This window comes from Ostrea edulis, chromosome 1 (genome assembly GCF_947568905.1).
Source record: "Ostrea edulis chromosome 1, xbOstEdul1.1, whole genome shotgun sequence".
Lineage (NCBI taxonomy): Eukaryota > Metazoa > Mollusca > Bivalvia > Ostreida > Ostreidae > Ostrea > Ostrea edulis.
In genome coordinates this window covers 86,532,307-86,540,793 of record NC_079164.1, presented here as the reverse complement: position 1 = coordinate 86,540,793, position 8,487 = coordinate 86,532,307, and the positions used below count along the sequence as shown (strand labels likewise).

The window sequence follows — 8,487 nt, the reverse complement described above, 5'->3', positions numbered from 1 at the left end:
ATAATAAGTATGTCGTTCTTACATGGTGCAGTTGTCTGCCTGTGACTGCAGAGGAAAATATACCGGGTACTGATATTTTCTATCCACAAACCGCTCTAATCTCTAGTTCCCCAGTATACATTCAGTTCATCTAAACCAGAGCTCTACTTAGCTTTAATGACCAATATTTTCCCCAACATTTGTCAACAACATTTTCTTATATTCGATTTCCTGTCCAGGGCCACGAAATGAATTCCATCGAAACTTTGCAAAAGCACCTTTTCGTACATCATTAGTAACCCATGGTTGCTTTCAGTCGATCCTCTTCGTTTGAATGAACTTTTGGACTCAAAACTGTGGTTTGTAACGATGCATTTTGCATCGTACGTGGATTCGATTATTGTTTAATAACAAACCAGGACTCCCATCTTAAAGAGAACAAGAAAACAACTCGACCCAAGCGTCAAAGATATCAGGTCACAGAAGGTCGGAGTACATAAATGTAGTACACTAACGATATGTATTTTGTACATCTCTTCAGGACAAAGAGTTAATTGTGTTCATATTTTAATTAAGATATCTTAATTGCTATAGTAACAAAAATAGTTAGTTAAACAGTTTTACGCAGAAGGATAAAGATTTTGAATGGCATACATGTATATATGCATGTATTATATGTTTAGAGTTTTCACTTGTCTGGACTCAACTCCCCTTATCACCTCAAGACCACTTGGATATATCACTAGTTGTATGAATCAGAAAAATAGTTTTGAATACACAAGACGCTACACACCTTTCGTATTTCATGATTGAATAGCTATAAAGTAATAATTTGAACCCGAAACAAATGCAGTACAAATTGATAAATCTAATGTTTACATTTTTAATACACTGATTTATTTCTAAAGATTGTACGACTCGAAGGCTACTTGACCATGAAGCGTGCTCCTACACCTCGAAAGCGTTCCGTACAAACCAATCACTGTTCCGGACAAATCGTTCATCGCTCCTTCCAAATCGTTCACCGGTCCGTGTAAGCCGATCACCGTTCCGTACAAATCGTTCGCTGTTCCGTACAGACCGTTCACCATTCTTTGCAAGAATCGTTCCGTGCATGATTAAGCCACGCCCATAAAAACTTTTAGACCCTTCAAACCACGCCCATTGAAACTTGAAGACCGCTGAAATTGGAGGCGATACTATTGAGGTATAGTACTATTGCGTATTTGAAACATTACTCTGCTTATGTGGATTCAAATGGAATGATAGTCCTTTTGTTGTAAACTTTACTTTTTGAAGGGGAAAATAAGAACTGTAAATATTATATATATGTATATATATGTGTAGTATTATTTACACGCTTTCAGGGTGATCATGTCCAAGTTAAAAGGAAGAAGATGGATAATGTGGAGAGAAGGCTGTTGGTTTTGGAGAAACTTGAGAAGGAAGACGTTTCGAGGGTGAAGGAGAGAGTTAAAGCTTTAGCTGCACAGCAAGACCCAAGCGAGTCTTTAATTTTGATTACTCTCGATGAGTTAGCTCGCTGTCTAGAAAGGTGGGGGTAAGGATATGGAAATGTTTGAGGAGTTGTATGGGCAATGTGGCCGCTTGCAGGAGAAAGTGAACATTGCAAATTTATGTCTTACTGTTCTTGGGGGGCAGGGAACTGATCTTGTTTCTAAGGCAGTGAATAAGTGTATCAGGAAGGCTGTAATTTGGGGTCCAAGGGTGAGGGTGTGAAGGCTAAGGGTGAGGGAGAACCAGACCAAGGGTTTAGGTATTCAAATTCCCCTTTGGCAGGATTGTATCCCATGTATTCAACACCTTTTTTCAGTGCACCAGGGTTTCAACAATATCCATTTCAGTCATTTCATAATTTTGGTACTTATGGAAAGCCACGGGCATACAAAGCTTCATGAGGTATGGGAAAGTGTAATGTCGGTAGGTTAGCTTGTCATTTTTGTGACTCGACACAACATTTGGTAAAAGATTGAATGGGTGACAATCAGTGGTGGGACTCCTTCTCTTGCAACCCACCATGTTAGTGCAGAGTCTGCGATCGCAGGGTCTAATTTTGATTTGGACCAGTTACCAGTGTATAGTCCAGATGCATTCATTGCAGGACAGTTGGGTAAAAATGTTTCTGCCTGTGAGTATGTGTTGGAGAGGAGTGGAGTGAATGAACACAACTTGTTGAGTGTGAGGAAGTGGCTTACAGAGGGAGTAGATGTAAGAGAGTTTTTCACTCACTTTAAAGGAAATTTTCGTGGAAAGCCAAATGATTCTACATGGCCTCCAGGTGCTGCCTTCCCCAACTCTCCTATATGTAAAAAGTATGATTCTTTTATATCTAAGGTTTTGTATGAGAAAGAGTTGAATCGGGTCCAATAAGAGTTCTGGGTAGGATTGGTGAGTGTGAGATGCCCCATATTATTATGCCTTTGACAATTGAACCAACCAAACCGAGACTGTGTCATGGTGATAGAAATCTAAATATCTGGGTGAGGGATCTCCCCTTTCAGCTTGAGACTTAAAGGGATGTTCATAGACTGGTTGGGGATAAAGTGTTGTTGCTAACAACTGATGATAAATCTGGATATGATTATATACGATTATCACATTCTCAGGGATATATTGGGCTGCAATTATGTTGTGGTTTACACAGTGATCCCTTTTGGGTTTAAGGCATCAGCTTATATTTATCAGACTATTGGCATGGTAGTGACGTCTTATTTTCGGAGCCTGCCATTAGTAACAGTTCAGTACATCGATGATCGGTTAGCAATTGCAAATGTTTCGGGAGCAGTCGACGCATTGGTAGAGGGTTATTGGGTTGCATATGTTCTAGTAAAGGTATTGACAAGGTTGGGTTATACTTTGACACTAAAGAAGTGTCCTTTTGTCCCATCAACATGCGTCAAGTTTCTAGGTTTTTTAGTAGATTTTTACAGGCAGGTTTATATCTTGCCAGAGTTGCAGCTTTGAGAAAGAATATTCTGAGTTCAAGGGAAGTCACTGTGAGGACACTTCAGCGATTTCATGACAAGTGTATATCTATGGACTTGGCAGTTCCAGGCTGTAAATTGTTTTGTAGGGAGATTAACTTGGCCATCTCTAGGGCTGTGAAGGGTAGTAAGCTTGTGTGTTTGACTGATGAGCTGCGGAAGGAATTAGAGTATTGGCGTTTTCTGGATTTCTGGGAGGGATGTTGGCGATGGAGGAGGGAGAGTCATAGGCAGGTTGTTTTACCCTCTGATGCATCCTTATACAAGTATGGAGCAGTTGTAGAACAGAATGGGAATAGGTTTGAGGTTAGTGATTTTTGGGAAGAGACCGATAAAAGATATATTCATTTGAAAGAGGCTGATGCTGTGTATAAAGTATTGTTGGCTCTTGGCCAGAGTATAGCTGACTTGAGAGTGTATGTGTGGACAGATAATATGGCTGTATTTGGGGTTTGGCAGAATCAAGGGGGTAAAGATAGTGCGTTGAATTGTATTACAAAGAGTATTTTTCCTTTGACTTTACAAATAAATTTTGAGTTGAGTTTGCAGTTTGTTCCCTCAAAGTTGAATGTGACTGATGTACCTTCAAGAAGTATTAATTATGCGGACTCTATCTTGGACAGCAAGGCTTGGGACTTGGTAGAAAAAGCATTTGGTCCCCATACAATTGATTTGGTGGCCTCTGATTGTAATGCAATGAAGGCCAGGAGGATGAGTTGTTGCGGTACTTTACACATTATTCGATGTCTTTTACTGCAGGGGTTGATGTGTTTGCTCAGGATCTTGAACAGGAGACTAATCGTTATGTGTTTCCTCCATTCGGTATGATAATTTCGGTGTTGTCGTTGTTGAAGGAACAAGTTCCTGTGTGTACCTGTGTTCTTCCGCGTATACAACCGGTGGCCTCTGATTGAGAGGTGCAAGATAGCTAGTGTTGTGTTATGTTGCCAGGGACAAAAAGGAATTATCCGGGTTCCTACAAAGAAAAAGTATGCTCTTGATAACAGGGGGTTGAAATGGACATTGGTTGCTTACAAACTTATATTTTTAAAGGAATAAACGTGTTCGATCTTTTTCTGGGACAAGATATATCTGTTGATGTTCAAGTCTTGGATGATAGGCTGAAGGAGTTAGATGCTAGGAGGTCGTCATCACTGGATTCTAAAAGAGGAGAGTGTTTAAGAAGGAAGATCACTGAGTTTATAGCAAGGGTGCCGGGTCAGGGGACTGCAAGTTGTACCCCTGATGACATCAGAAGATTTTTGGTATGGAAGGATCAGAGTGGTAAGAGTCAGGTTCATAGGATAGAATGTCATTTTCTCGGAAACAAAGGAGTATTTGAGTGTAGTTGTCCAGTCCGTCTGGCCTTAGGCACTGTATCGTTGATAATCAATAGATTGTTGAACATATTTGATAAGATGGGATTTGGAAGGTCTTGAAATGGGGCTCTTTGTTCAGGGAATCCAACCACATCACCTATAGTGAAGGGATACTTAAATCTAGTACAAGATTGATTGATTGATTGTATCTTGCTTAACGTCTCGCTCGAGAATTTTTCACTCATATGGAGACGTCACCAAGACCGGTGAAGGGTTTCATATTTAGGCCTATGCTCGGCGTTTACGGCCCTTGAGCAGTGAGGGTTGTTTAGCGTGCCACACCTACTGTGACACGGGACATCCGTTTTTAAGGTCATCTCCGAGGACCCGTGATATTCACACCTGATGCCGAGCGTTTGGCGATGGAACTGTCACGACCAGTTTTAACGACTTAGGTCTGTCGCGGCCGGGTTTCGAACCCCGGGCCTTCCGCATGCGGGGCGAACGCTCTAACCTCTCAGCCACTGCGGCGGTAGCTAGTACAAGAGGAACAGGCTAGGGCTCACTTGGTACCTAAGCAGGCTAGTCCTATTTTTATAACTAAGTTTAGGGCCATTGCGGGTTATATTAGGAATCGACTAAGTTTGGGTTCTATATCAGTTAAAAAGAAATATATCTTGTTACGAGACCAGGCTTTGTTTAAGTTACAGTTTTTTGCTAGGGATAGGGCAGGAGATCTTGCAAATTTGTTTACCCAAAAGGTTAAGTGGCTCAGAGATTATTCAGGTTTTGTGTTTAATCACAACTTTGTGAAGATACTTAGAGGAGCTAAAAGGAGAAGTAACATGTTTGTTGATAAGAGGTGTGCTGAGGAGGATATGTCATGTTCTAGGGTTACAACAGTCTGTGTCGGGCTGTAGAGATTTGGGTGTTGGTCTCTCTTATGGCTATCTCTTTAGGATTGTTGGTGAGGACGCTCGGGTCTTGGATCAGCCTGTAACATATTCAGTGGTGTATGATAGGTTACGGGTATATGTAAAACTTATACGGTACCAATTTTGATGCACCAGATGCGCATTTCGACAAATAATGTCTCTTCAGTGATGCTCAACCGAAATGTTTGAAATCCGAAATAACAATGAAGTTTTAGAGCTATTTTAGGGAAAAACAGAGTGCCCAAAAAGTGGAGTCATATTCGTCTAAGGATAAGAGCTATGCGTGAGGGAGATAATCCTTAATTTTGAAATGAATTTCTAAATTTTATAACAGCATATAAGGAACATGAGCATGGATGAGGGGGAGACCCCACATAGCTTCAGGGCAGGTTGTGCAGTGGATTTGGCTCTGTCTGGTTCAGTAAATGATATGGGGCAGATAATGAGACATATTGGATGGTTTGGGGAAGGAAGTGTTGAGTATTACAGTAGGATGCCAGCTTTAGTAGAGCCAGATTTTGTAGCCGGGAGATTAGCATCGAGTGTGAAGGATGCAGGAATGATACAGGAGAAGTTTCAGGAATGTGTCCACATCACAAGTGAAATCACGTGTTACCGAAGTGACGTCATCCCTTTTCGTTGTTTGATCGGAGGGTGATGATGGACAGTATGAGATGGAAGAACAGGGAGGTAGGGTTAGGGTATGATGATTCCCCACCCACCTACCCCTGTGGATCACATCTTAACTTTGGTTCCTAGATGAAGACTTTTACACCCAAAACTTCATAAAGGAACTGAGTTTGAAATGTGATTCCGCTTGTGATACGGGAATATCAGGAAATATGCCCAACCGAGGTTGTTGCACAGTAAAGCGAACCGAGCTTGTTTATTCTGCATCCGCGTAATGACGGTAGGCGGGCATATTTCCCGACATTCAGTCAAGAATCATTTTATTACAGATTCATGCACTTATTCTAGAAGCGCATGATCATTTTGAAAAACGAATCAATACCTATCGTAACACGGCACTTCCGTTTTTAAGAAAGGACATGTGCCTTTCTCTTCAGATGCCGGACATAGATCATGCCCTCCAAGAGTATGGGTACAGGTACCCTTGATATGTATAATAGAGAAAGGTTTATAACCCCTATAAGATACACAGTTTTGAGGTATACTAAATGTACATCGTCTTTTTTTAAAGATATGAATGAAAATATAAATATCAGCGCTATTTGCACATGTATATATTCCTTTTATTTTGATTGCCTAGCTGGATAGTTCAGCCGATTAATGTTTCAACTGCTGATCTGAAGATCACGGGTTCGAGTTTTTGACTAAATAAAGTAAATTTTTAAAAGTTTTCAGTTTCAAAATGTTATTGTACATATCCTCTACTTTTCATCCATATCAAACTCTGGTGGCTAATTCCTCCTAAGAGAAGCACTATGATTGAATCACCCAGACATTTGAAAATGGCTGCCATTTGCGAATTACAGCTGCATGGGAAAGGAATGATTTTTCCCACTGGAACTATCTGACACATGTATTTTCGATTGGAGTGATTTTTGCTATTTTAAATCGTTATTACATGTACATAAAGGTTATATGATGCAGTTATTCATACATCTGTGTACGTGAAATAACGGAGTGCTTAGCGAGCCCAAGCTAATTTCGAGTAATTTAAAACATTTTTGTTACGCAATCCTTTGTCTTTTTACGCTTTTATATAGACGAAAGTCCACTTGTAGTGAAAAAGTTACCTGTAGGTGTCCAATAAGTTGACAATTGCTGTCCATTATTTTTAAGAATGGACAGATACTGTCCGTTCTTAAAAATAATGGACAGTAATTGTCAACTTATTGGACACCTACAGGTACACCCAATATAAACTTATTAGACATCTACAGGAAGGCTGAAAATAAGAGAAAAACAATACATTTGTCAAAGAGATACAAATTTAATTCTAAATTCCCTACAAAGTAAGAATCAACACAGATATCGGAAAAATCACTGAAACACTTAAAAATGACATTTCCCATTAGTAGAATTATCTGCTTCAACTCGTAAGATTCACAATTTTTTAATTCCAATGGCCATTACTATATCGCATCAAAACTTAAATTTGAAAGACATATTTCCATACTGTATTTGAATTCCGCTGGATTCAGAGGCACATTCCGAAACTTCTTCACAACGCTTTTTTATGTTTTCTTTATTAGCATATCCTAATTCTAAACTATTATTTTCGCTTTCATGAATAATTTCATTTTAGGAGTTAGGTGTATTGGGTTCTTTTGGTTGGTATTAGTTATTTCCTCATCCAAATATTCGAAAACACAATGCTTTTCAGATCAAAATTTGGCTTCATAACTTTTTCACCCTCTATATCCAGAATATTTGCAATACTTTCACTAAAATCCTTATATTTTGACTGTGCAATAAAAATGCTCTCCCCATCAGAGGAAGACATGTTGATATGCCTCAGTACTATAGAAAGAGTGAATATAAAGCCTGCAGTAGAAGACTACTTACCTAACAATGTCCAATAAGTGAACAAAAGAAACAGAATTCTACGCAAGACTGGTTATATTGTCAGACTATTCAAATAGCTTTATTCATAATTATCTTTGTCAATGGGTTTACCTGAGACTGTATTGTTTTAAGTAGGATATAAGCCCCACGGGCCTCGATCAGTTCTTTCTCTCACAGAATGGACAGCTTTTGGCTTATATCCTTTACATAGATGGGTCGATTTTTAAAAAAAAAATAGAATTTAGAATATCTAGGACGCTCTTAGAACTTTATGCCGAAATTTGGTGACAATCTAGATGCGTTATATGCAGGTCGAAAGTTACAGCATGCAGTGTGTAATGTGTTTCCGAAAAAAAGTGAACATAACGAACAGTGATCCATCACGTAAATCCCATAAAGAATAGGACAAACACAGAGCCCCGGAAACACCAGAGGTGGGATCAAGTGCCAAGTGGGAGTGAAATATTCCCTGCTGACTGGTCAAACCAGCCTTGAGCTCTACATCTTGATCAGGTAAACGGAGTAATCCATAGTCAGAATCAGTATGTAAAGAACGACCTAACAATTGGTATGAAACACGTCAGGCAGCATTTGACTCAATGATGGGTTGCATTTCTAAATTAGATCGTTATAACGACCATAGAATTTAAGAATGTTGACTTTAAACGAAATGTTGAACCTTGTGTAACATTGGCTTCTTTGTCAGTCTCTGATTAA

At 39.5% G+C, this 8,487-nt stretch overlaps 2 pseudogenes; both read left to right on the top strand.

The window, feature by feature from the left end:
- The first annotated feature begins 1,548 nt into the window (after positions 1 to 1,548).
- LOC125668689 (uncharacterized) lies at positions 1,549 to 4,869 on the top strand (annotated as a pseudogene).
- Positions 4,230 to 6,974, top strand: LOC125668761 (uncharacterized; annotated as a pseudogene).
- The last annotated feature ends 1,513 nt before the right edge of the window (positions 6,975 to 8,487 follow it).